Source organism: Dromiciops gliroides, chromosome 5 (assembly GCF_019393635.1).
Source record: "Dromiciops gliroides isolate mDroGli1 chromosome 5, mDroGli1.pri, whole genome shotgun sequence".
Lineage (NCBI taxonomy): Eukaryota > Metazoa > Chordata > Mammalia > Microbiotheria > Microbiotheriidae > Dromiciops > Dromiciops gliroides.
Window position 1 is genome coordinate 15282947 of NC_057865.1, and position 27291 is coordinate 15310237.

A 27291-nucleotide genomic window follows, 5' to 3' on the forward strand; every position below is an offset into this window, starting at 1 on the left:
AGCCGCCGAACCCCCGCGCGCCCCCGCCCGCCGGCCCTGCCGGCGCACGCGCAAGGGGCCCGCGGGCCCGCGCGGCTCCCGGGGGCGGGGCGGCTGCGCGCGGCGGCGGCGGCGGGGGCGGGTCCGGGGGGCGGCGCGTGAGCGAGCGAGCGCGCGAGGGCAAGAGGGAGGGAGGGAGGGCCGGCAGGCGGGCGCCGCGCCGCGCGGGGACACGCGAGCCGAGCCGAAGGGAGCGCAGCCGCGGCGCCTCTGCCCGCCTCCAGTCCGGCGCCGGGCTTGGCCCATGGGGGGCATCGGCCGCGGCGGCGGCAGCAGCTGAGGGGGCACCGGCGGCGGCCAGGGGCGCGGGGGCTGGAGCGGCGGCGGCGGCGGCTGGGCGATCGGGGCGCGAGCCGGTGAGTGAGCGAGTGCGTGTGCGCGCGTGGCTGCGGGGCTGCCCGCCCCCTCCGCGGCTAACGGGCTGGGCGGGCGGGCACCCCGGGCTCGGCCCGCGCCCCCTCCCCCGAGGCCGGGGCGGAGCGGAGCGCCCCCTCCCCTCCCCCTTCCCCAGAGCGGAGCCGAGCTGCGCCCCGGGGCGGGGGGTGGGGGGGGGTCTCGCCCCGGCCGGCAAGCGGAGTCGGGCTGAGCTGGGGCTCGGCGACCCCAACTCCCCCGAGAGGGCGCCCCCTCCCCTTCTCCCCCCCCACTCCTGGCGTTTCCTCCTCCGCGGGGCGCCTGCGGGGGGTGGCCCCCCGCGCACACCCGGCTCCCGGCCGTGGAGGCGCCCCCCGGAGTTAGTGGGGAGCCCGGCTGTGTGCGTGCGTGCGTGCGTGCGCCTTTTCCTGGGGGAGCGCCCGGTGCCCGGCTGACTGCGCCCACACTGCTGCAGTGAGGGCACGCGGGCGGGCGGGCGTGCCCGGCGGGCGCTCCGGCCACTGCCGGACCTGTGCCCCTCGACCCCGCCGTCCGCCCGGCCTCCCCAGCCCCTCCTTGGGGATCCCCGCCTGGGAGGCCTCACTTTTCCTGCCCCGGGGAAGGGGCAGCCCTCATCCCGAATTAGCCGAGAACTTGGGGGGCTGTAGTTGTTTTGAGGTCACCTCTTACATAACCTGCAGCGCTCCCCTATCCCTGGGCGTTCTCCTCATCTAGTCCAGGACTGTCTTAATGTCCACGTTAGTGACAAATAGCTGGCCTCCGGGAAAGACTGAGCATATGCAGCAATCCGTGCCTGGGACAAACTCTGCCTTTGCCTTGGATGCCTTCTCTGGTGGACCCTAATCAATTCCATTTCTCCCCTGGGGTGGCAGGATTTCTAGATGAATTTGGATTATAGTTAATTATCACTGGAAAAATCCAGATATTCAAACAGCAAAACTGCAGCATTCTCCAAATATCACCCCCCCCCATCGGATTGTGGGTTCATGGTCTTTATTTACAGAATTAAAATGTTCAAAGACAGATTTACTGAGTCTTCATTCCAGGCTAAATTCTGACCCGGAGGGCTGACCAGCAACCTTTCATAACTTCTGATTCGGATTTCTCCTGATAGCCCCAAAGAATTAGAATCGTGCATTTGCCTGTGTCATGACTTGGAAACAAAGTATTTTTTAAAATGCAGTTGTGGGTCTGATGTTTCACGTCCTTTCACTGCTGCGTGCAAAAGAACAGTTTATTTCATGCTTAGCTTTTCAGGGTAGACCTTTGCTTTCAGAAAGCTGGCCTCAGCCGGCTTCTAGGGCTCACTTCTGAAACCATTCAATACCCTGGGATTTAAAAGAGTCAGAGGCTATCTAATAAGGAACTAAGAGAAGAATCGACAGGGGAGACATAGAAAACCCATCTGTTCCCTCTGCCTGGGGAAGGAAGGAGGGAGGGAGGGCAGAGCAGGAATTTCTAGGTAATTCTGAAACTGACTATTTTGTAATACAAGCAAGAGGAACAGAGGCATGCTGATGTCAGCAGTTTTTCTCTGCCAGGTGAGTCTCTATAATAACTATAACTTTGTACATGATCTTTGGGGATTTCCAATGATAGAGAATTTAGTGCTTGAAGGGCCCCTGCTTTGAGGTCTTGGGATAATGTTCTGACTGCCAAGACTAAAATGAGATTGCATTGGAAAACTCATTTGAATTTGCTTGAGGTGTAGACACCCTCCCCATGCCTCCCCCACCCCAAAGCATTTGCCCCATTTGAATATCCCTCCGCTACAGTATATGATGTTAGTTTTGAATTCAGTCTTTTTATTCCTTTTGTGTGGTCTCTTCTTCTCTCCTTCCTGTGGGGGTTGGGGGGGGGGGCGGTAGCCTATGATTTGGGGCAGCCGGACTTCTCTAGAGTCGAAAGGAACTGGCCGGTATTCCAGTCTCCCTGCTAAATATATGTAACCACTGGGGGGAGATAGTACAATTTAGATTGACCATAACCCTTGTTCACATATACTAGCTGTTAATCATGCCTGGGCAGTTGGCCAGATTGCTAGCACTATGTTGGTTGAGGGAGTAGACAACAGCACATTCTGATCAAGGTGTCTGGTGATTCCCCCCCCCCCCCCTTAAAACATACAAAACTCTTAGAAGGCCTTTTTAGAGAAATGGCCTGTCTGCTCCCAGGTTTACTGTAAATGGTTTAACTATAGAGCCTGGCCATTGGTAGCTGCATTTGTAGCTTCTGAGATAACTTCTGAGCTTTCTCCAAAAGCCTGACTGCTCACTTAGGCACCCGGTGGGGAAGCTACCTGGGAAAAGCCCCCCACAAAGGGAAAGAAGTCTGGAAGAGATCTGGGGAGACCTTCCCCCTTTCCAGAGAGGCTCTGTCTCCAAAGTCTCCCAAGCAGATGGGTGGCCTATTTTTAAAAGATTCTAGAGAAGGAGATTTCGAAGCATCTCGTGTAATTCGTGCCAATTTTTTTAACACCCACAGTATGAGGAAGTTCTTTCCTTATCATAATAGAGACAAGATTGGAACTCAAGTCAACTGCTTTGAACAGCAAGCTGTCAGTGATACCCGCCACAAAGCTCAAAAGCATTTGGAGTCAGCTGGGAGAGAGGTTTATGTTTCTATTCAGTGCATTGGCTTTAATATCATTCTTCCTAATTAGACCGTAGGAAAAGCCCAGGAAGCAAAAGATATTGTTTATAGAATGTTTACAGGGAATAAAAATACAGCTAGAATCGGCAAGAATCACGGAAGAATCATTTGATTGAATTTTTGACGATCAAGATCTCATCTCTAGCCTTCTTTTTGCCAGTGGAAGAGTGTTTCCTTGGCTAATATAAAACCTGCTCTGCCTCATTCACTTAGCAGGCCTGAGAAATGGGGGCAGAGCTGTGGTAGCGTCAGCAATCCAGGCTCGCCTGGCTTTCCTTCTGTGACATTCCTTACCTTTGCCCCTTTGGTTCTTTCTGGAAGTATTCCTTGACCGTTGCTATGTCCAAAGAGGCTTAGATCTCTTCTGCTTCACCTAGGCCAGGACTGTTCCCATCTTGGGGGGAGAGCCAAGGATTCAGTTAAGTGCTCAATAGGTGCCAGACTCTGGGGGTACAAAGCAAAACCAAGAATGGTCCCTACCTTCAGGGAGCTTCTGTTCCAACCGGGGACAACATGTGCAAGCTAACTTCAGGGAAGGCCCTGGGAGGGTCACGGGAGACTGGGACAGGCCGAGTCTCAGAGCAAGGCCGAGAAGCTAGAGGACAGGGCATTCCAGGCATGGGGCACTGGCCTCCAGGTCAGAAATGGGAGATGTGTGAGCCCGAGGACTGGCAGGTACGGAGCCAGCGGGTAGCATGGGGAGGACAGCAAAGGGAGGAAGGTGATGGGCTGGGAAGAGCAGCCGTGCCTTCAGGCTGAGCAGGTGGCATTTGTTCAGCTCTACTGGAGTCAAAGCTGTGCCTGAGTCCCTGAGAGTCCAGTTGTTTGGGGAGGTTGTTGTGTCTTTGGCCTGCCACAGCCCGTCTCTGCCATCCAGCCGTCGGTGCTGAAAGCAGGGACTGTGGGGCCCGACTGGTCCAAGCTGCTCTCCCCAGGAGAATCCCGCTCCCTCACTGAGGGACAGAGTTTCCTGGAAACAGCTCCAACTCAGGATGCTCAGTTGCACCTGGTCGCTTCCCCTGCAGAGCTGCCTCTTCCATACTCGCCCGTTTCGGTGGGAGGCACCAGCGTCCTTTTGGCATCCCAGGCTTATCAGCTAGCTGGGAGTCCCGCTGGACTTCTCACTGCCTAGTATCCAGTTGGAGGCTCAGGCCCAAATGCAAACCCAGCTTGAGTTGGTGCCTCAGACTCTTCATCTCTAGATGGGGAGAATCGCCCCTGCTTCTCAGGGTCCTCCAGAAGGTGAAATGAGATGCTGTTACTGTTGTTAGCTCCCTGGCCATGTACCCACTGCAGCCCCTTAGCTCTGCACATGCCCAGTGCCTTTGTTCAGACCTGCATCACCTCGCATCTAGAGCATCGTGGCAGCTTCCCCATTGCTCTCCCCACCTCCAGTCTCTGCCCATTGCCGCTGGCACTGCCAAGGAGGTGTTCATGGAGGCTGGAGAGGATGGGGTCAGCTGGGACTTGGTCAGTGCCAATGACTCCTTTTGCCCTCGGGGTTCAGTCCCAAGGTCTCTGTTTAGCTGCCAAAGCTTTCCCCCACCTGGCCCTTGCCTACCTTTTCAGCCTCCTAGGGAGCCCATCCACCGAGCTTTTGTTCAGGTCAGGCCCTCCCTTGAAGCCTCCCTTTGAGACTCAGCTCAGCTTCTCCCCAAGGCTAGCACCCTCCCTGCCAGGCCACTTGGATTGATTGACTTTTTTTTTGTTGTTGTTCATTTCCCTGTTTTTTTTTTTTTTAATGTATGAGGTATTTTATTTTTTCCATTACATGTAAAGATAGTTCTCAACTTCTGCTTATACATGCTTTACAATTTCAGATTTTTCTCCCTCCCACCCCTCCTTCCCCCCTCCCCTAGACAGCAGGTAATCTGATATAGGTTATATCTATATATCTCTATACATATACATACATATATATATATATACACACACACACATATATATACACACATATATACACATTAATCCTATTTCTGCATTAATCCTGTTACAAGAGAAAGAATCAGAGCAGTGATGCAAAACCTCAAAATAGAAAGAAAAAAAAAAAACCAACAGCACCCAAAACAAAAGAAATAATATGGTTCAATCAGCATCTATACTCCACAGTTCTTTCTTTCTTTTTTTTTTCTTGGATTTGGAGATCCTCTTCTATCATGAGTTCCCTGGAACTCTTCTGTACCATTGCATTGGTGAGAAGAATATAGTCCATCACAGTAGGTCAACACGCAATGTTGATGATACTGTGTACAATGTTCTTCTGGTTCTGCTCATCTCACTCAGATTGATTGACTTTTTAGCCTTTCTTTATTGCAGACATTTGAATAGAAACTCCTTTTGAGTAGAGATTGACTCTTTCTTAGTTGTTCCCTTGATTTTCTAGTGCATAGAACCTTGCTAAGTGCTTGTGGGTGGTTGGCCTCTAGAAAGAAGGCAGGCCTGTTGGCTCCTGGATGCCCCTTCCCTCCACTCACCCAGGTGCCACCCTGGGTGAGGCCCTCAACCTCTCACCTGCTTCCTACATGAGCCCCCTGTCTGGGGGAGGGGAGAAGCACTAGCCTGCCCCTGCCCCCTTTCAGGTCAGGCTAGTTTTTCCTTAAAAGGTATTTAGACCATCCCTGAGATGTACTGAGCTCAGTGGAATAAAATCCCAGGCAAGTAACACCATTTCTGGGTTCCCCTGAGGACTTCCTGGAGGCTCCACCTGGGGCCTGTGATGGGCAGTTGCAGAAGCCATCGGGGCTTCCTTGGGCAGAATGTATTCTGGGGGCCTTAATGCATTTCCTTGGCCAACATGCTTCTCCTTTAACTGTCGTATGACCTGCCCACTATCATTTTGTAATAGTAGCAACTAATCACTAGTATTTATATAGCGCGTCCTAGGCACTGGCCCACACACTTTCCAAATATTATCTCGTTTGAACAAATCAATTTGTTTTTATTCCAACATCAGACCTAAACTAGCTGGGTGATGGTCTTGGTCAGCAGGCCCAGAGCACTGTCGCACGTCATCAGTCCATCCTTTACCCAGCTGCCCGGGTGATGTTTTTGAAGCAAAGGTCTTCCCCTGCCTCCCCAGCTCCAGGGCCAGCTGGTAACTGACCTCAGAGATCAAATCCGAGTTCCCATTTGGCCTTTAAGGCTTCTCTCAGCCTGGTGATTTCCCATTTGTTCCCTCCATTCCCTTTAGCCCAGCTGTCTTTCTGCTGTAATGCTGCATCTCCCACTTCTGGGCTTTTGTACCGGCTGTCCCTCATGCCTGGGATGCGCCCTGCTCACCTCCAGCAGGGATGCTTGACTTTATTGGGGACTAGGAAGCCTTTCCTGGTCCTTCTCTGTGCCCCACCCCCCATCAGCTTATCTGTCTCCAGTCTGTCCTCACCTCTGTGACCCACTGCTGTCTCCCTGTTGTAAGAGAAGCTCCTGGTTGAGAGGGAAAGTTGGATATTTTTCTTGATTCCAGCCACCAACCTGAAGCATGGTGGGTTCTGAGCCACTGCTTGCTTGCTTGAGTCCCCCCAAAATCAGTCTTGGGGAACAGACTTTCTGAAAGGCCTCATACAATAAGGGACCGAAGGGCCAGACCAGGAACCAGGAAGGCCTGGGGTTCCTTGCCTCCCCCCATGAATGCTAACTGCAGGAACCTGGGCAGGTCCCCAGACTCTCCAGCTCAGTCATCTGTCAAATGAGCCCTCTGTGCTTGCTGGACCTCCCAGCATGGGGTGTCAGCTGCAGGGAAGTGTCTCCCCCCACCCCCCACCCAGGCCAGGGGCCTCCCACACATCCAACTGGTGCTGCTGCTCCTAGTTGCCTCTTTCTTTCTCTCCATCCAGCCTGGCACTTCTCAGCAATTTCTGGTTTTGCTAAAGCAATGAGGTCGATGAGTTTCTTTTTCTCTTTGGGTCTGTTTGAGGGGTGACCCAGCACTGTGCAGGGCAGGGAGGGCATTGGGTTTGGGGTCAGAGAGACCTGGGTTGATGTCTCCCATCAGATGGGACAAATCACTTAAGCACCTTTGGTCTCCATTTCCCATTCTGTGTAATGAGAGCTGGGTCAGAGGCCCCTTCTGGTTCTAAATATGGGCTTCTGGGGCCTCCTTGCAGACCGTCTTTGAACTGGTTGCTTACCTGCCTTTCTTTCCTAGTCACAGTCCATGCAGACGAATTCCCTGTGAGGTAGGTTGGTGGGGTTTTCTGAGCTTTCCTCTGGATTTCTCGCCCCTAAAGCCCTAAAGTTCTTTACAGCTCCTTCCCTCCTACTGAGTGAAGAAAAAAAAAAGGCTGAGGTCTCCATTTCCCGGGGCCTGTGGTAGAGGCAGCATGTGCCACAGCTGGGAGGATGTTGGGCTTTGAGTCAAAAATTCTCCATCAGATCTTGCCTTTGATGCATATGTATGTATTTATGCACACACACAGATGTACACAAGCTGTGTGACCCTGTGGAAGTCACCCAAGTCATATTGGAGATCGATTGTTAGCTGCTTCTGTGGATGGAGTTTCCGGACTGGGAATTCCCCAGGTTGTGAAATTACAACTGCTTGGTTGAAGTGTCTTCTCAGTCAGGCGTCCAATAAGTCCACGTGGGGGCCATGTGGCCATCTCTTCCCCTGGTTGTGTGTCCCTGGCTTAGCCAAGACTCCTTTCCACATTCCTGTGATGGGCGTGGCATCTCTAGTCTCTGGCTGCCTCTGCAGGTGCTGTGTCCGGGCTTGGCCTGCTCCTCGGCAGACCCTCACACCACTTAGTATCTCTGCTGTACATTGTGCAATTTGGAATCCATTGAGCGGGCAGGCTTATCGAATAGTTGTGCTTGTGCCGACGGAGGTGGAGCAAAGTCTTCTAAGGCTCAGCTCTTAGACGAGGGGTGTTGTGTGCTGGGGCCTGGAGGCCACTGCTTTGGCCTTCCTCCTCAGAAATGGGAGAGTGAGGGGGCCCCCTGCTCCTGGGCTTGGGGAGGAAGGAGCTGATTTAACTCAAAGCACCTGAAAGGGCAGGTCTGTTTGCTCCAGGGTAGAAGTGAGGGAACTTCTTGGAGCAGAGGAGGGGGGAAAACAGAGAAGGGAGAAGAAGTCTGGACTTGCCACTGTCACTTGGGGTGACAAAACCTCAGTTTCTTCATGTGGGCAATGAGGCAGGTGTGCCCTGAAATCCTTTTCCAGCTTTAACTGTGATTGAGCATGTGATCCTATTAACAGCAATGCTTTGTTCTCTACTGTTTTCTACTGTGTGAATCTCCCCAGGAGATTCTGAAGTCCTTCAGAGTGGGGGCTGGGGGGCTGTCACCTCACTGGCCTAATGAACACATAGAGTTCTTGACTTGGAGCCCAGAAGGCCTGGGTACAGATCCTGTCTCTGACACCAGTTGTACGAGTGGAGACATGGCCAGTCACCTGTCTGAGCCACAGGAAAATGGGGTTAATCCTAACTTCAGTCCTGACCTCTCTGCATTGTTGGGATCTTCATGTGGGATAAGCACCGGGCCCATTTTAAAGCACTGTACAGACGTCAGCCACTGGCATAATTATTAGGATTCCTGGTAGAGCATGGCAGGGTTGGTTACCTAAGAGATACTTAGATGCTTGGGCATTCGATGTTCAGTGGAAGTGAAAATGTTTCCTTTACTAGTTGAAGATACTCTATTTCTTCTGTTTACTTCCCTCTTATCTCACTCTTCACAACTAACTGTTCCAGACCTTTTCCTGCCCCCCCCCATCAGCTCCATTCCCACACTCCCCAGCTGCACAGACCCCTAGGCCTGATTGAGGCCCTCAACACCAGCAGGCTTCTCTCTCTCCTCCCCCCCCCCAAGCCTGTTGGACCCTCTTGTCCAGCCAGCACCTTGCTTGGGCTGTCCTTCCCTTTCGCCCAGTCTCCTATCATTCTGCCTCGGACTTTTCAGGTGCTGTCACGGGCCTTCCACTCCCATTAGACATTCTGTAAAAGTTGTCTGCCCGAAGGCCTCCCCTCTCAGACCCCCCCTCTCAGAGCCTTTGCTCCAGACTTCTCTTAGGTCCTCCTGATCTTGCCCAGGGGTTTCTCCATGGCTTTCTCATTGGTGGATGCAGTGATCTTTTCCAGGCTTCATCTTCCTTGGCCTCCCTGTGACATTGGCCCCTTCCCAAGGTGGAGATGCCTTCTTTGCCCACCTCTGCTTCTGAGTCCCTGCTTCCCTTCTAGGTTCCCATTCTGGGCACCCCTGTATGAGACCTTTCCACATCTTCCCATTCTCTTCTCCCCTTCTTTTTTTTTTGGGGGGGGGGGCAGGGCAGTGAGGGTTAAGTGACTTGCCCAGGGTCACACAGCTAGTGTCAAGCATCTGAGGTCAAATTTGAACTCAGGTCTTCCTGAATCCAGGGCTGGTGCTTTATCCACTGCTACCTAGCCGCCCCTCTTCTCCCCTTAACAAAGACTTTGTATTGACTTTGCATATATTTTGTCTTTACTTAACTATATGCAGCTGTGGCCTAATTCTCCCCTTTCTGTATATCCCCAGCCTTTAGTAATGCAGGCTCACTTCAGAAATACACTGATCACTTCTTGGCATTTTGGTTGGCTAGAGCTCAGTGCCATAGCTTTACTTTGAGAAGTAGAATTGATTTGTTGGTTTTAAAGTTTCAGTGAATTCGATTTGGGTCTGTGATCTATTGAAATTAAAAAGCATACTTCATCGAGGTAATAAGATGCTTTTATTCATCCAGCCTGGTTGTAGGGAGAGTTTCTCTCCTCTGTATATGTGTTAGCAAATGGAGGAGGGCATGCAGAAGCTGAGACACTGCTTCTGAGAAAGGTCCTCCTGCGGGTTTCTCTTTCCTTACCTTGGAGCTGCTTAATTCTCTTAAAGCAGGTGTAGTCAGCGTGAATTCTCCGAAGTTAACATTGTTGATGCTAAAAATGGGTTGGTGTGGTATTAGCGCGGCCTGGGTCTGCTCTAGGTATCCTGGCATAATATAATGCCACGCTACTGTGACCTCACAAAGGGAATGGCTGCCCGGCTCCCTGCTGAGGTGAGTGGGCTTCCAAGGCCTTCCAGGGAGATCGTTCTCCATGCCACTCTCTGGGTGAGGGACTTGGCCCTTACCTTAATGTCTCCAAAATCCAGCTGCTTGTACATCATGGTGTCCTAGTCCTCACTCTCCATGCTCGCTGATTTAAAGAAAGTGTTTATCATGGCTTGGCATTCTTTGGAATTTCGTAAGAAAAAAAGTAAGTGACAGCATTTGATTTAACTGTCTTAAGACTGGATGTAGATGTAGATGCTTATGTATTTCACTTAATAATTTAACATTAATTTTTGTAAGATTATAACTTCTAAATTGTTCTCCTTTCCTTCCCCCCTCCCAAGGCCAATAAACAATCTGATATAGGTAATACAGTACAATCATGTCAAACATATTTCCCTCCACATTAGTCGTGTTGTGAGAGAAGAATCAGAACAAAAGGAAAAAACCCTGAGAAAGAAAAAACAAAAAAGGGAAGCTAGTACACTTCAATCTTCGTTCAGATTCCATAGTTCTGGGTGTAGAGAGCATTTTCCATCACGAGTCCTTTGGAAGACTGGATGTATTTTCAAAGAAGGCCTAACATAACTAAAACCATAGTATCATAATTGGAAATGTGAAATAAAGTGTTTTCCAATTAAATCCCTTCTATCTCTAATAATATTCTATGTCAAAAGGAAGATGTCTGTGATGATTTTATGTGTACTCCAGTAGGTGTTATATTTGGGATTGGGGGGCTAGGAAAAGAGAACAAGGAAAGAAGGCCTAACGCGGTGCAACTCACCAATACTAGAAGATAATGACGGCTCAAGAAGCTTAGTTGGTGCGGTACAGTCACAAAACACTTGGAAACTCCACCATGCTTCTTCTCCAGGGCTTCAGGTGGGCTACTTTACGTGTCCTTTTTTTAAAAATCTAATTTAATTTTTTTGTGGGGCAATGAGGGTCACACAGTGACTTGCCCAGGGTCACACAGCTAGTAAGTGTCAAGTGTCTGAGGCCGAATTTGAACTCAGGTCCTCCTGACTCCAGGGCCGGTGCTCCATCCACTGCGCCCCCTAGCTGCCCCCCACGTGTCCTTTTAAGAACTTAAAACTTAACTAATATTTGGAATGGTTATTGGCCGTGCTCTTCAGTATATGCCACATCCTTTCTGCTGCAGGTCAGGCCCATTTAAAATGCTCGTCTAGAAGAATAATTCTGCTCTTGTATCTGCGTAGTCACTAAGGGATATATGATTCAGCTACTTTACCAGCCATACATGCCCCAGTACCAGTGACTTGATCTGAATTTAGTGTATTCTGATAGGTCCCCTTTGGCCTTGCACATAGTTGGCGCTTGTTAATAAATAGCTATGGAATGAATGTTTAAAATGCTTCTCACTAGTTGATTTTATTTGTGTAATTCACCTTTTCCTTTTCCCTAAAGAATTTCTGTTTCTCTAGATAGCCACTGTAAACCATGCACATGAAGAAACTCAGCATACTCTTGCAGCCTTTTTCACCCAATCTTTTATCAGGCCTTCTAAACTTGTTAGACTTTTTACAGAGAATGGGCAAATGACTGGACACATACAGCAAGTTATCTTTTTTTAACATAATTTGAGTGTTTATTAAATAAACACTTACTACGTACAAGGTATTGTGGGCTACAAGAGAGAAAGAATATAGTCCCCTCAAAGAGCTTACATCCAGCTGCTGGTTCTTTTCCATTTACTTCCCCTCTTTTACTGATTATTACCATGCTAGATTATTCCATAAGCTTCCATCCCCTCTGTCTGTCTCTCACAAGGCCCTAGTACCCAGTCTGTTGCCTCACCAGTTAGCCCAGAAGCCCCTTGAGGGGAGGGCCTGCTTTTGCCCTCCTCTGGCCGGAGCTCCAAAAACTGGGCTCAGCAAATAGTCATCGATCAATGACTAAAGGCCCTGGAGGCAGGCCTTCTGGCCTCAGGCCTCCTGCAGCCCCTGCTCTTCACCTTGTTTGAGACCTGGAATCGACTGCCTTTGGCTGTTAGTCAGGAGTCTCAGACTGGTCCCCCAGTGAGCAAGGCATTTTGATGAAGAAGCATGTAATCACATTGGTTCGATTAGGAAATGAAATACGAGGGAATTTTATTTTGGTGGTATTTCCCATACATGTAATCATCAGTGGAAGCACCTCACGATAGCATTCCTTATTTTTTTCTTTAATGTAATCGGGAATAATTTCATTTCAGTCACACATTGTTAACAGGCAAAAACCAAAAAGGTATTGGAGAGTTTTCCGCTGTAGCTAGAGTATGGTCACCATCTGAGTGGTGTTGGGAATGTGGGGGACTGAGGAAGGAGATTCTGGAAAGGGATGACGGAAGGGCAGTGGGGAAGAGGGGGAAGGAGGAGAATTGAGAGGACTCCCGGCCCCTCAGCCCTGCGCTGGGTGAGAAAGCCATCCCTAATGGCTCCCGTTGCAGAGTTGGAATGAACCCACTTGAGAAGCGTTTCCAGTGGCCCTCACTGGAGTGCTCACATAGAAACCTTGGCGCAGATAGCAGGGAGGCTCTTGAGCACCAGCAGTGCAGTAACATACTGCAAGGACAGGGCCGAGCTTTTGTTACGGGTAAGTGGAGGCCCATCTGTGAGCTGGGGTTTTCGGTGGGAGAGGGAATGTTGCTTGAGCAGCCACTTTGCACCGCCCTGTTCCTGTGTCTTTCCTCTTCTCAGGTGGTAGACTTACTGGTCAAGATGCATTGCACCTGTGGGAGGAGTTTCGGCAGTTCGACTTCCTCCGTTAATGTTATCAGAACTTCCAGGAGGCCCCCAGCACCAATTGCCACTTACTTGGGTGAGGGGATACTGAGAAATGGTTGTCTCCCATAGTGCTTACCACACCTAGCTCCTCGCCCAGTGGTGGGAACTGAATGAACAGGACTCAGGTTTTTAATCATAATTATTATACTGACAGAGATTTAGAAACATGGATGTTGCAGAATGGTGGTAGGTGAAACACCTGTGGCCCTTTTCCTGCCTCATGGACATGTTTTCTTCCTAGAGTTTTTTGTTGTTTATTGTAATAGAATTTTAGCTCTGGCCATAATCGAAAGGTCTTCTGTTTTAGAATGGAAGAGATGTTTCTGGTAATAGAGGACACTGTTAAGATTTTGCCTTTCATTGTGTGAGCTTAAGGTAAATAAGGAAGAATTCTTGCCAAATGAGCTCATGTTGAAAGAAGTAATGGGAATTTATATTCATATTTTAAATGGTATTACTGATTATATTACAGAGTGTTAATTCCAGGTGGCAGGGGACCTTTGGAGATAATCTTGTCATCCCTTCTCATTTTGCACATGAAGGGAAGTGTCAGCAAAAGGTTAAGTGACTCAGTAGGCCCTCAAGTGTTTGTCCATTGAATTGCCAAAGGTGGGGGGGGGGCAGCCACGTGACACAGTGAATAGAGCACCGGCCCTGGATTCAGGAGGACGTGAGCTCAAATCCGGCGTCAGACACTTGACATTTACTAGCTGTGTGACCTTGGGCAAGTCACTTAATCCTCATTGCCCCACCAAAAAAAAAAAATTGCCAAAGGTCACATACCCAGGTAGTGGTAAAGCCAAGACTGGAACCAATTCCTCAGGTCAATGTTCCTTCCTTTCTATTGTCATGCCTCTTTGGGCTAAAGATATCTTTGTGTACTTTGGTGTGCGTTCATTATTTTGATCTTTTCCCTCAATTTGAAGATTCCTCCAAAAACATCTTGTAACATTTACCTTGGCTTCTTTGCCCTAGGAGTAGGAACTAGTTAAATTTTTTTAAAATGTTGATTTGGAAAAGCCACATAAAGAAAATATTGGTTGTGATGACCCATGGCCCACCAATGAATAGCTTGTTTGAAAACTAAAAAATTAGTGGCTTTTCTCTATTGCCACAAGTTTATAAGTGCCGGTTTGGTCTTAGATTTTGTGATGGAGAAGGACAGGAAACCTGAGAACAGCAGTCTGACGACCTCCCAGAGTAGCATTGCAGGTTTGGGGAGAGCTGATTGCTAAGGCCTCTGGGGAACACAAAGCCTGCACAGGAGGGACAAGAAAGAGACTTGCTCTTCTGAATTCTGAAGACTAAAAGTGAAACACTCTGATGAGGATACTGGAAAGGGGGCTGTCAGAAGAGGCTGTTGTAGAGACTTCAACACCCCCCCCTAAGTAAGGAAATGGGCAGCAAGCTTTTACGTGGCCTTCCTTGGCAGGGAAGAGCAAGAAAGAGGTTTGGGTAAGAAATGAAATTCTTTTACATGGGGTTTCAGTATACATATACATATATATTTGTACAGGGTCCTAGCAAGATTGCTTTGTTTGCGTCTCCTTTATTTCTTTTTGTTTTCTTGGGGGCATTTTCTGTGTTTTGTCGATGCTCATTTATTTTTGGAATTTTCTTGCTCCTATAACTTTACCCCAGCTAGTCCACCCAGTATGCAGGTGGCCTTCCTTCCTTTGTCCTGACATCCAGAGGGTAGCAGTGTAATATTCAACTTGTTGACCTTTTTATCAGCCCATCTTTCTTTCTTGTCCTACAGTTCCTTCTTGAAGACATCCAGTGCCCTTCTCATTGGTCATACAAGATTGCCTGCCTCCCAGCCGCCTCTCTACTATCCTCTGTGGGAGACGCATTTTTAGTTCTTTGAAGTCTGTTGTATTCCGGGTTTTGTAGCTATGTTGGTTTTAAAAAGATGCCCCTTGGCTTTTATGGGAAGCCGGGGTCACTGAAGGAGCTCCACGTTTTCCTGAAGGCCATCCAGTTCACTTTTCTCCTCTTGTTTGATCCTGGGCCCAACTTAGCCATCTCTACCATCTATCACACATCCATATTGATGGATAAGAACAATAGGTTGTCCATCCAAATACATGTTGTAGGTGGGCAATAGGCATTCTTCATCCACTTGGTCGGTCTCGTGTGGATGGGCAGACCAAACTCCTCCTTTAAGTGATTATAGATCTCTTTCAGGGAGCTCTGCAATGTTCCAGGACTTGATGTAATCAGCACAATGTCATCAGAAAACAAGCATGTCTGGAGGACTTCACCATCACCAGGTAATCACTCCCTCTTGGGCTTGGACTCTGTACTGAATGCCCTGCCTCACCATGGCAAGTGGCTTTGATGAGCACACATCTCCCTGGTCAATCCCTCACTTGATGTCAGTTATTGAGTGAAGCTACTTCTGTTGTTATCTTTCAAGAAATCCTCAATGTTTTTTATGTATAGATGAGACAGCTTATTGGAAGAGGGAGCCTGTAAGGTGGGGTTTTGCTCCCTCTGAATCCAATGCTTTGTTGTACCCAAAAGACACTGATTTTAGTGGGACCTTGCATTCTCTGGATCTCAGTCTGTTATGAAATAGTGGAGATAGGTTGTTGAACATGGCTTACAAAAGCTTCTTTGTTCCTGACTGACATCGCCACTGAGGACACCTCCATCAGTGTCTAGCTGACGTTCACAGAGATTTTGTACAAATGAGAGAGGAGGCATAGAGGTTCGAATGGAGTCACTGGTGTTCTCATGGTGGCTTTTTTTGGTATTCATAAGGGTGAACATTTATTGTACATCTTTGGTGTCTTTCCCTCCTTCAGATTCCTTCACCTAGTCTGTTGATTCCTGGGTGTTCCCACTACTGGGTAGCCTCCAGCCTGGATGTTCTTCATACCTCCTTGATCCATTCTGACTTTTTCCTGTCTTAGTGCCTCTCCGGCCTCTCCCATAAGCACATTCAGGATTTCAGTGTTAGGGTCCAAGTTTGGTGGTGTTTCTTTCCTTGGTGGAGGAAAAAAATGTTCCAGTGAGTTCTACAAATCTTTTCCCTCTTTTTGTATTTTCACCTTTAAGTGCCCTTGAGATGACATTGCTTGATTAGATGTTTTATCAACCTTTCTTTCATTTGGTTTAGCCTTCCCAAGTTTCTCTCTGCTTCATAAGATACTATTGTTCATAATTATCCATTATCCTTCTCCATAGGATTTTACAAGTGATTTTCTATTCTGATCTGATATTGCCTTTGGCAGCCATCTTTCTTGATTTGGCAATAAGTCGGGAAGCTGCCGGCTAAGACTCTTTGTTGTGGAAGCTGGCTTTAAGTCCTGCCTGTATGTCCTTGAAGCATTTATTAAGCACTTACTGTGTGAAAAGCACTATGCTAAGCACTGGGGAGACAAATAGAAAAGTCTGACAGTCTCTGCTCTCCAGGAGCTCACCTGCTAATGGGAGAGTTCACATGGAAGATTTCAGCTTCAGGTCAGATAAGAAAGCCACCTGGTCCTTAGGGCACAGCGGCAAAGCACATGGCAAGGCTTCTTCTTTGATATCATTTTCACTGAAAAGAGCCTGTCAGTTTCTGATGCTGAGCCATTTGAGTGGGCCGAAAACCTTCTTTTGGGGATCTTCAGTTGCTATGACTGCAGCTCCTTCAGGAGCTGGTCCAGGCTTCACCAGACATGACTTCCCAGGATAATGACCAAGGACACTGGCCTGGAAGCATTGGTGTTCCCAAGGTGCCTTGGTTGATGGGTCCTGAGCTGTCTGCATCAGGGTCCAAAGGGAGATGGTGGTCAGGTTCAGGGTGGCAGTTTGTCTTGCCCAGAAGACAAGGTCTTGGGTCTCTTCCTTGAGGTGCCCTGCCTCTGTGGTCTTAATTTCCTTATCTGTAAAATGGAAAGGTTGTACTAGATGACATCGAAGGTCTCTTCCAGTGCTGTCACAGGAGCCTATCACTTGTTGAATTTTCTCCAACTCTGAATACCTATGTAACGTGACAGTCAGCGTTGATCTAATTCCTGTTGTCTATTTCCCGTTTTATATTGTCATTTGTGTAAATAGTTCAGGATTGCATTATTTCAAGTGCATGTCATGGCTTTTTTCCATTATTAGTTTTTTTTAAACTAATTATGATCTTAGCCCTTGGCACCATCAAAGGATTCTCATAATTGTGATCCGTGTGTGCGTTGGTATGGTTCTGCTGGTGTCCCTTTTCATCATGAAATTCCTTTACAACTTCTTGTGTTTCTCAGAATGCATCACATTCGTTGTTTCTTACACGTTTGACATGTGCAAAACTTTTCAGATTATTAATCAATTCATCCTTATGGCTCAGAACCACTTGTACTAGAAAACAGTCCTCACAGCCAGAGGGCCATTTTTTTATCCTGTCCATCCCTGTTGTCATGTTACTGGAAGTGAATTTTGCTGCTTTTTGTTCAGTCGTTTCAGCTGTACCTGACTCTTTATGACCCTATTTGGGGTTTTCTTGGCAAAGAGACTGGAGAGGTTTGCCATTTCCTTCTCCAGCTCAGTTTATAGGTGAGGAAACCGAGGCCAACAGGGTTAAGTGACCTACCCAGGGTCATACAGCTACTAACTTTTAAAGTCAGATTTGAACTCAAATTTTGCAGACTCTAACTCCTGTACTCTCTCCACTATACTACCTAGCTGCTCATTACTACTTTATTCTTGTTTTCTTGGAGTGCAACTTCTGTCTTCCTCCTTGTATTGGGTTTTCTCTTTACCTTTGTTCCTCCTGAATAGGTAACAAATCTTCAAACATGAAGGGACCAAAATGTAGGTGCTGCAAGTTGTGAACCTATGGGCTTTGTGGAGGGTACAGTGGTGGTTGTGATTATTACTGGAGAGAGAGGAGAGGGGGAGGGACTGCAAAAGGGATGGCTATGGGGCTAGGTGGCGAAGTAGATAGAGTACCTGCCCTGGAGTCAGGAGGACCTGAGTTCAAATCTGGCCTCATACACTTGACATCTACTAGCTGTGTGACCCTGGGCAAGTCATTTAACCCCAATTGCCTCACAAAAGAAAATAAATAAAGGGACAGTTAGCTGGCACCTGCTGCAGCAGGCCTGGCTCGGACTCACCCAGAGACAAGGCCTTACTAGCGATAATGAAGAGAGCCACCAAGAGTTTAGTCCATGATACAAATTGCTCAAAGCAGCCATTTTTAATGCATTTTAAAATTTTTTAAATAGGCACTAAAAACCATTTATTTTCCGATGAAACCTCTTTATTCCCCCAGGTGTCTTCTTCTTTACTTTAGGCTTAAGTGACCTAAATGTTTGATTACACACTTGTTTTGTGTAACTTGTGATTTGTATGAGGCTTGTTGTGAGGTTTTTATTTTTTGTGATTTTTTTTTTTTTTTTGTAAAGGCTGTTCTGGAGCAAGACTTTTGGTCACATAGCACTTGGTGTGTCCTGTTGGTGATGTCCAAGGTTGGGGGAGGCTCGCAGGGATAGGCTGTTACTTGGCGCCTCCTCACTACGTTATGACCAATAATTTGGAAAGCAGCGACCTCCTGAGGTGGCGGCTTCCCTCTGGGGAGCGTGCTTGGCCTTGGATTGTGTTGGATCCACTCCATGTGAGCGGCTGGAGGAACAGGACTGTCTTTGTATTTGTATCCTTAGCATACTGCCTGGCAACACAGCAAGTGCTTAATACATGCTTGAAAGGAACCTCGGGGTGATCTAGTCTGTTCCCCTCATCTTAGAGATGCAGGAACTGCAGCCCAGGGAGGTCAAATGACATTCCCCTGGTAATAGTGAAGTGGCAAGGGTAGGATTTGAACCCGGGTCCTCTGATTCCAGAGCCTCCTGCCTCTTTCCATTGTTTTCTCTTTGCTGCCACCTTAGCTGTTTGTAGAGTTTAGGAGAGAGAAGACCGTGATGTACACTGGAGTCCACCTGCTACTGCTGTCTGTACCATTGATGGTGATGTGGATACATTGCATGAGATGGGTATAACAGGTCCTAGACCAGGGTGCTTTTATCCTCAGAGATGTCATTTCCCCCGTCATTTATCCCACAGTGATTCTTACTCCTCAAGTCCATAAAGGGGAAGGTGCATCCTCAATTCAGAGCCTGTTTCTTGGTACTTTTTCAGTCACATCAATCGTGACAAAGTTTGATTTAAGAACTAGCACCTTGATGTGACAGCTGAGATCGACCGGCGCATTTTGGATTTGTCATGAGATGGATATTTGGGGCAAATGTCATTTCAGTAAGAAATAGTGAAGTTGTTTGCAAGCCTACTTAGAGCATGTTTGGCTTTGCACAGTGATAACTCAGATGGCCACTAGAGCTCACGCCCAGTTTTTAATATGCATTTGTTAAGGAACTACTGTGTGCTAAGCACCAGGAAGACTAGGAAAGGCAAAAACCAATCCCAATCCTCAAGGAGCTTACAGTGGAACAGGAGAGCCGGTGCGCAGACAACCGTGTACAGGCCAGATCTGTTATCTTGATCTCTGCAGCATTTGGTGTTATTGACGACTCTTCTCCTGGGGGAGGGGACGGGAGCCCCTCCTCAGTCTCCATTGCCGAATGATCATCCCATCTCATTTCTCCCAATTGTGGAGGCTCTTTCTTCTTTCTACACTCTCGACCTTCAGCTCCCCTGGGTTTAATTGTTTCTGTGTGCAGGTGGCTCAGGGATTCATCTAGCCAGATCCAGTCATGAATCACCAGCTGCTTGTTGGACGTTTGGAACTGCATGTCCAGAAGGCATCCCGAGCTCACTATGTCCAGAAGGAAACCCGTTATTCTCTCCAAATCCAATCTACCCTCTTAACTTTACTCTTTCTGTCTAGGGGGTCAGCATCCTTCCAGTCTTCCAGGTTCACAGCCTTGGCATTTCCTGGACTCCTGCCTCTCCCTCCCACCCAAATCCAGTCAGTTGCCGAATACTGCCAGTGTCTCTTCCTCCCTGGCTTCTCTGCATCTGTCTCCTTCTCTTTACTTCCTCAGCTGCCAGCCCACCTTAGGTCCTTGCCACACCGTGCCTGGACTATTGCAATGGGCTCCTGTCTTAAGATTTTTCCCCACTCCAGCACATCCTCCACAGAGCTGCTGAGGTAACTTTTTTTCTGTTGAATAAGGTGACTTCATGGATGATTCCAACATAGGACTCTAAGCTTCCTTCCCCTACTGCAGGGTGCTTTGAGGCAAGGATTGTGAATAGGTCATAGGATCCCCAGTAAAGGGAAGTAAGTCAGGGAGGAGGACTTCCCAGTGGGGGAAAGCCTCTTTTGGCTGAGGATGCAGATTCTTGGCTTCTGCTCTATTTCTTAGAAGCCCTGAGGACCAGGGGCTCTACTATATGCTGCGTGGCATCCCCTGCCTTGTTTTCTGGTCATGTTTTGTGATACCTTTTCCACCACTTACTATAGGCATACCATGCATACACACACCAACCATCCTCCTCCTCAGACATAAGCTACATTTGCACCTATAATGAGCTCCTTCATTGCCAAATAGGTAACCTGCAAATTAAGATCAGTGCTTTTCAAACTGGAAGGTACCGTGGATTCTTTGGGGATTGTGATACTCTATGACTCATTACCAAGGGATTATGGGTCTTTAAAAAGATGCTTGTAAATGTTCCTCAGTTTTCTGAATGCAATCCAGTCTGTTCCTCTCCTGCTCACTTCTGGGACAGCTCACTGACCATTTGTCATACCTGTCCTGCTGAATCCTGTAGTCTGCCCAGTATGCAGTGATTCTCATCATTCCCAGTAGTTGTACTCTGTGAAGTCCCTGGGAATACTAAATGAACAAATACAGAACTGTTGCTCCCAGGGAAATGCAGGCGTAGGTTTTTGCAACCCTCTGGTCATGCCGACTATAGCACTATCGCAATGGACTTCACAGACAGATCAGTTTATTTCTTCCTTTTTTCTGCACATCGCATGTTGTTGATTCATTAATATTGGTCTCATGGCCAACAGTGATGTCACCCATGGCCGACTGAAGCTTATTTAACATGCATGTTTTCTCCAGACAGCACATCACAATCCTCTTGCCTTAGGAACACTAATTCAGCACAGGACTCAGGGGCCATTTAAACAGTGAAATCACCAACAAAAAGCATAAAAATGCAAAAACGTGGCACTAAATAGACTGCAGGAAAATACTTGTTTTTTACAGCCTAAGAGCTAAAACTAGAGGGCAGAGTGTCACCTGGTTGGACTTTAGCTGGGAAGGTGGGTGTGGGCTACTCATATGTCCACAAATGACCTAGACAGCACCATGTGTATTGATTTGGGCTTACAAGTAAATTGTGGCGAGTAGGCAGTTCACAGACATGGAACCCTCGGATAATGAGGGTCAACTGTCTACTCTGCATTCACTTGGAGTTGCCCATTTTGATTGTCCAGTCAGGCTCTTGAGTGGCCCTGAGCATCTGGGAGCCAGAGAGAGGCTCAGTGTGTTCTCCAAGTGTGGGGCACACACAGTTGGCAAACATGGCCTGACCTATCATTTCTAACGAATGAATTATTAGATTGACTTATCTGTGGCTGCTTCTATCAAGGAATGGTCTTAGCTGCTTAAGAACTTGCAAAGAGTGATCTGAACTTTCAGAGGAAAGGTTTTAAGGTTGTGCTTTGGCCTTAAAATGAGAAATGAGTATTTTTTTCTGGAGGGGGGGGGTGGGTGGGTCTTGTTTTTACAGTCATAAAATATCAGAGCTAGAGATCTAATCTGGTCCAGTGGTTTTACAAATGAGTCACATAACAGAATGAGGATGGAGGGACCCAGGTTTACAGATCCAAAGTTAACTTTAGTCCTGCTTAACTGAGCCCTGAGTGACAGTGAAGATTTGGAAAGCAGATTTCTTCTAGGAAAAAGATGTCTCCTGCCCTGGGGCTGGCCTGACCAAATGACCACAAGGCTCTGTCCTCTTTTCTTATTTAGTGTTGCACATATTTCTGCCCTCACACAGGGATCACATTCAGCAGAAAAAGAATTTCAATTTGCTATTGGAAGAAACTCTTCCGAATTAGCATCTCTTTTGATGTTCAGACCTGAACAATGGTTACTCCTGCCCACTCACACAAAAGAAAATTAAATTTTAATCACTGTTATGACTAATGCTGATTTCCATTTATTAAGTACCATAAAATAATATACAGAAACAATGAATTAGACATGGTCTCTGCTGAATGGATTTATAATTTGAATAAGATGTGATAAATTAGGGAAAGGATGGAAATTTAATTGAGGGAGAGGGGAGCTAGCTACTTAGAGAAGTGAGCAAATCTGACACTTCTTTTTGACCTATTCTCCAGAGACTTGTGGAGGCTAGAAAGCTTCAGGACCTTGTTCCAGTCTCTCTCCTGCACAAAACCATCAGTCACAGCGGTCCTTCAGCTTATCGTGAGCATCCTCACTTCCAGTCCTGTCCTCTTGGCTCATGACTTTACTCAACTGAAGGATTTGCTTCCTCCTCACACCCAAGTCGTGCTCTTCCTTTAGATTTCTGCCCGTGTCCCACCTCCAGCAGAAAACCTTGCCTCTTGTCATCCTTGCGTGTGGGTTTGACCACACCCGTCCCTGTACATCAAGATCTAGGGCCCCCCAGGGTCAGACTTACCCTCCTTTGTTGGCACTAAAGCTCTTTGTCACCCAACACACCTTTCCAGTCTTCTCACACGTCACCACAATCATCGATGATGTGGGTAATTAATGACTCTTAATTGATATTGTTGGCTAATAATCATGACTGTGATCACTGCATCCCAGGTCTCAGCCTCCTGCCATCCCTCTCACACAGCGCCACATCCTTGCCAATGAGAGGAATTAAGTTTCAGAGGGGAGAGTGCATTTGAAGAGGGTTTTAAAGGATCGGCAGGAATTGGGGGGGAAGGGAATACAGGCCATTCTGAGGAAAGGAGCTGCAGGGCAGGCAGGGAGCACAGAATGTGGAAGAAGAGGGATGAGGTTTCTGCTACTGCCCAGCGAGCATTTCGAGAAGAAGTGGGAGGAGCTGGGGAGAGAGGCCGATTTCAGCTCCAACCACACGCTTCCCGAGGGGGACAGGCTGCCACAGCTGGTAGTGGGCAGCAGTAGCCTGGATGGCCGTTTGTAAAGCACTCCAGCACTTGGGAGGACCGGCCATTCTGTATTCCTGCTCCTTCAGCTGGAGCTTAGCCGATAATAATCCCCAGTACATATCCTTACTGTTCTGTGATAGCCCTGTGAATGCTGTCTGTCAGTCAGCGTGGGCTGTGATGCTAAATGAAAGCTCTTCTGTGCAGGTATGCCTGTGGCCTTATGGATGTGGTCATTGTCCCAGCAGGGCGATCACCAAACACTAGTCCATTGTTTCATGGCCCTTGCTACTCAGAGTTGGCTCTGAGTGCTTGGGGACCTTTCTCAAGTTTTTTCAACATTAAGGAAGGAGATAAGCCAGTGGACAGGTCTGTTCCTTAGTTGTCACTTGCCTTTGCTTTGCTGCATCTTTTCTTGTGGCACATTTCTCTGATGATGACATTCTCACCACTTTGCCTGTCTGATTCCTCATTTGTAATAGGTTTCAACCATAGTCGTATGGGAGAGCCAAGAGTTAAATGTTCAGTGGGATCTTTTACACCTTGGGAGTTGACAAAGGCTACTAGTCAGGGCTTGATTTTTTGTTTCGTTGATTGTCCAGACTTAAGAAAGTGAGGGGGGAAAATGTTCATGCAGATTAAACTTTAAAGTGTGCGTATGGGGATGGGGATAGGGAAAGAAGCTGGTTGTTAAATATTGACCAGCACACTCCTGGTTTCAGCCTACTCTTTTGGGCTTTGGAGTACTTCCCAGCCTAGGCTATTCCATGATTGGTCCCTAAGAAGATGAGTCTTTGCTTTAGCGGTAACGTTGACTTTATTCAGAGAACCCTTCAGTCTTTCGAAGGTGACACAGCCAGCTTTCCTTCTCCAGTTTACTCCTGGGTCCAGGTCTGTGTCCATCTTTCCCAGATATGTGTATCGATGTTTGAGTCTTAAAGGTTGGCCATCCTACTGTAGCTCAGATGCTGGCCAGGAGGCAGGCTTTATCCAGTTGTTTTTTTGTATTCCTTATTAAGCCATGCAGCCTTGCTGGATTCTGAATGGCCTCTAGGGGGCTCTGCATTGTGTCAGGACATCTGTAGCAGGATTCTTAACCTTTGTCTGGGCTACGGACTAGAGCCGCCTGGTAAAGCCAGGTAGATTAAAAATAAAGCCCAGAGCATTGCAAAGGGAGCCCTGTGCCTCTGACAGGCTGAGCTGCCCTGATCTGTGGGGGAGCCCTCTTGAACAGGGATGGCGTGCCTCTTCCTCCCTGTCTTGGGCTTTGCTTCATCCTAACGGGGCAGTGATAGCACCACTCAGATGATGGGGAGGGGGGGTTACAGTATCATTAGATTAATGTAGTGTGTTTTATTGACCTGATAGTGACTTTCTTACTGAGCACTTCCAAGCCTGTGATTTGTAGAACAGATGCCAATCTGCATTGGGCCAAGGAGCCTCCTCCCTGGCAGTTTCCTAGACCGATGAAATCCCCATTCAGATACTGAAGTCATTCATCCATGATGTTTCCGTCACCATTAACCTCCCCAGAAGAACTTCTGAAAAGGTTTGTCCCACTTTGGATGGGCCAGAAACTGGTGGTACTGGGCTCAGGACCTTCATGCAAATGACCAGAAGGTGACAATGGCCCAGGCATTTTTCCGGCTCTAAAGTTTTAGGAAGAGATGTAGTATTTCTCAGGTGTGTCACGTCTGTGTTTTATTAGGGAGAATAAAGTAAACAGCAAAGGTGAAATTAATCAAATCCGTTTGAGATTGGGTGGGGGGGGAGTTGTGAATAGCAGAAGGAGAAGGGCAGGGAGGACAGGATTAAAGAGTTGAGAAAAATATGGGACTGAGCTGGTTATGGGATCAACGCTGAAGGGAGGCAAATGAGATCTGCTCTGGGGGAAGGACCAGAGAGCAGGAGGGGGCCGAAGGTCATGGAGAGGAAGAGAGTAAAGCAGAGGGAAGGGTGGGTATCAAAGGGTCCTCATTTTGAGGCTGGAAGAGAACGTAGAGGTCTCAAAAGCACAGAATTTGAGAATTGGAAGAGACCTCAGCCCTGCTGAGCCTGCAAAGGCTGTGGGAAGCCGGGCTGGAGAATCAGGCGCTGAAGAATAAGAAGTGCCCATGGGCGGCCCCCTTGGCGGCCGGCCAGCTCAGCTGATAACCGGAGTGTGGGGTGCATGTGGTGACTTCCGCAGGGTTATCTAGGCCAGTCGGCCTTTGCGGTTTGCAGCTGAGGACACTGAGGTTCCAAGAGACTGAATGACTGGCCTAGCACCCCACAGGCTGTAAGGGGTGCGGTATCACATAGGTCGAGGGAGATCTTCTGCCTCCAGGAGCGGCTGCTTTCCATGTCTCACATCCTGATAGCGTGATTGTTTCAGAGGTTGAGGTAGAGGAGGCCTAGGAGCTGGAGGGGAGGACCTGGTTTGCCAGAGTGCTTAAGTATGAAGGCAGTAAGTGTGAGCCCAGGACTGAATAATGTCCTAGAGGGAAGGAGGGAGGATGACCTGAAGACTAAGAGAGAACAGGCAGGAGAGAGATGGAGGGAGGGACTCCCCAAAGAGGAGAGGCTGCTGGCGGCAAACGGGTGGCTGGGAGTCCTTCTGCTGGAGGCAGGTTAAGTTGGCCCGAGGCTTCTGTGGACCAGAAGATAGGAAGAGCCAAAGCAAGCCCAATAGGAGGAAAGAGGGAGGAAGGAGGAGTGGGAAGGGCCCTTGGCTTGAAGTTCAGCTCTGCTGCTTAACTACCTGACCTTCCCTCGGGGGCCTTTGCAGCTGCACCTGTAAAACGAGGGGCTTGGAACAGACTCTCTGGAGGATCCCTTCCAGCTTTTAAGGTATAAGCCTATAGTCTCTAACATTTCTGTAGAGATGATGCTGGAAGTGGGGTAAAAGGGGGGATTGTGGAGGGAGCAGAGAGCCTGTGGCATGGCCTTGGGGAGAGGACCAAGAGTCAGCCAAAGAGATGAAGAAGGACTAGTCAGAGAAGGAGGAGGGGGATCAAGAGAGTGGGGGGGGTCTAAGCTGGGGGAGAAGAGATGGGTGGCTAGGCAGCAGTGGTGCAGTAAAAGGATGAGGATGGGGAAAGGACACATACACTCAGCCGTCAGGTGGGTAGCGCCATAGTGCACAGAGCGCTGGAGTCGGGAAGACTCCATCACTTAACCCTTTTGCCTCAGTCTCCTCTTCTGTAAAAGGAGCTGGAGAAGGACATGGCCAACCATTCCAGTATCTCTGCCGAGAAAATGCCCAAGGGGATCATGGAGACTTAGACACGGCTGAAAATGCTTGAACATCATCAGGATGGTCATTAGAGACTTTGGGAAAGGCAGCTTGAGTTGAGTAGTGGAGACATTCACCAGATGGCCAAGGCCCAAGGAAGAGATGAGGTACTGGGGCAGCAGATGTACTAGATATGAAGTAAGTAAGTACAGGGAAGAGTTTGGGGGAATTGTATTATTAGGGATCCCGAAACCTAGTGAGATGGATGGGCAGGTGGGAAGGAAAGAAATGAAAAGTACTGGAAAATATGCAAAATGCTTAATGCAGCCAGGTCCTGGAGAAGTTGGGAGGGCTTGGGATTGAAGGCAGTAACTTGTAGTCAGCAGTAGTCCCTTGGTGACTCTAGGAAAGGAAGAGAGATTGAGCGGGAAGGCTAAGGGTTTTGGAGGTGAGAAAACTCCCCTTGGCTGACCTGGACTTTCTCCTTAAAGAAGAGGTTAAGTGTTCTCCTGAGAGGAGGGGTGAAGATGTCGAACTGGGGACTTGGAGGGAAAGGGTTTGAAATGGTTTCTGTGGAGAATGAAGGAGTCATTTAGGGTTGAAGGCCTGCCAAGTATTGGTGAGGCTTGCACCCCATCAATTTATAGGGGGTGAACTAAACTTGATTTTTTTCCTGGCAGCACCCGGAATCCAGAGCACAGGACAGGAGAAATTGGGGGTGGGTAGGGTAAAAGGACAAAGGCGGGGGCTCATTAGCCATGATTGACCTCAGAAAATAAGAGCAAACAGAAGGTTTCTGGGGTAAGGCAAGCCAGAGTGGGGGAGAATAGGACATGGTCAAGAGCCCAGAGGTAAATGGAGGTAATGCTGAGGGCTCAGAGCCATGAAGGATTAGAAAGCCAGGTGAATGGACTGCTCAGGCTGGGGAGTGATGAAAATGAGGTCATTGGGGGAGCGAAATCCCCACCCATGAAGACAGCAAAGGCAAAGGGAATCTGTGAGCCTGGCCCAGGGTATCGGTGTCTTCCGCCTCTGAATAGATTGTATTACTAGAGCGCTTTTTCTTGGGATTTAGAGAAATGCCATGATCATCTCTCTTGTTGGGGGCATTCCCCTTCCTATACTTGCTCTCCTCCTTCCCTAACTTAAACCCATGCTCACCTCCATT

The 27291-nt window shown here is 48.4% G+C and overlaps 1 protein-coding gene across 4 annotated transcripts in view; it reads left to right on the plus strand.

The window, feature by feature from the left end:
- Positions 1 to 216: 216 nt before the first annotated feature.
- The window catches only part of PALS2 (protein associated with LIN7 2, MAGUK p55 family member), a 75194-nt gene continuing 48119 nt past the window's right edge, over positions 217 to 27291 (plus strand). For 3 of the 4 annotated variants that reach the window (XM_043969119.1, XM_043969118.1, XM_043969121.1), the window contains exon 1: positions 217 to 395. The gene's annotated coding sequence lies outside the window, so the exon portion shown is untranslated. Of the gene's footprint in view, positions 396 to 957; positions 1956 to 27291 lie in introns of those variants that run through there. The other variant, XM_043969120.1, reaches the window with a different exon arrangement.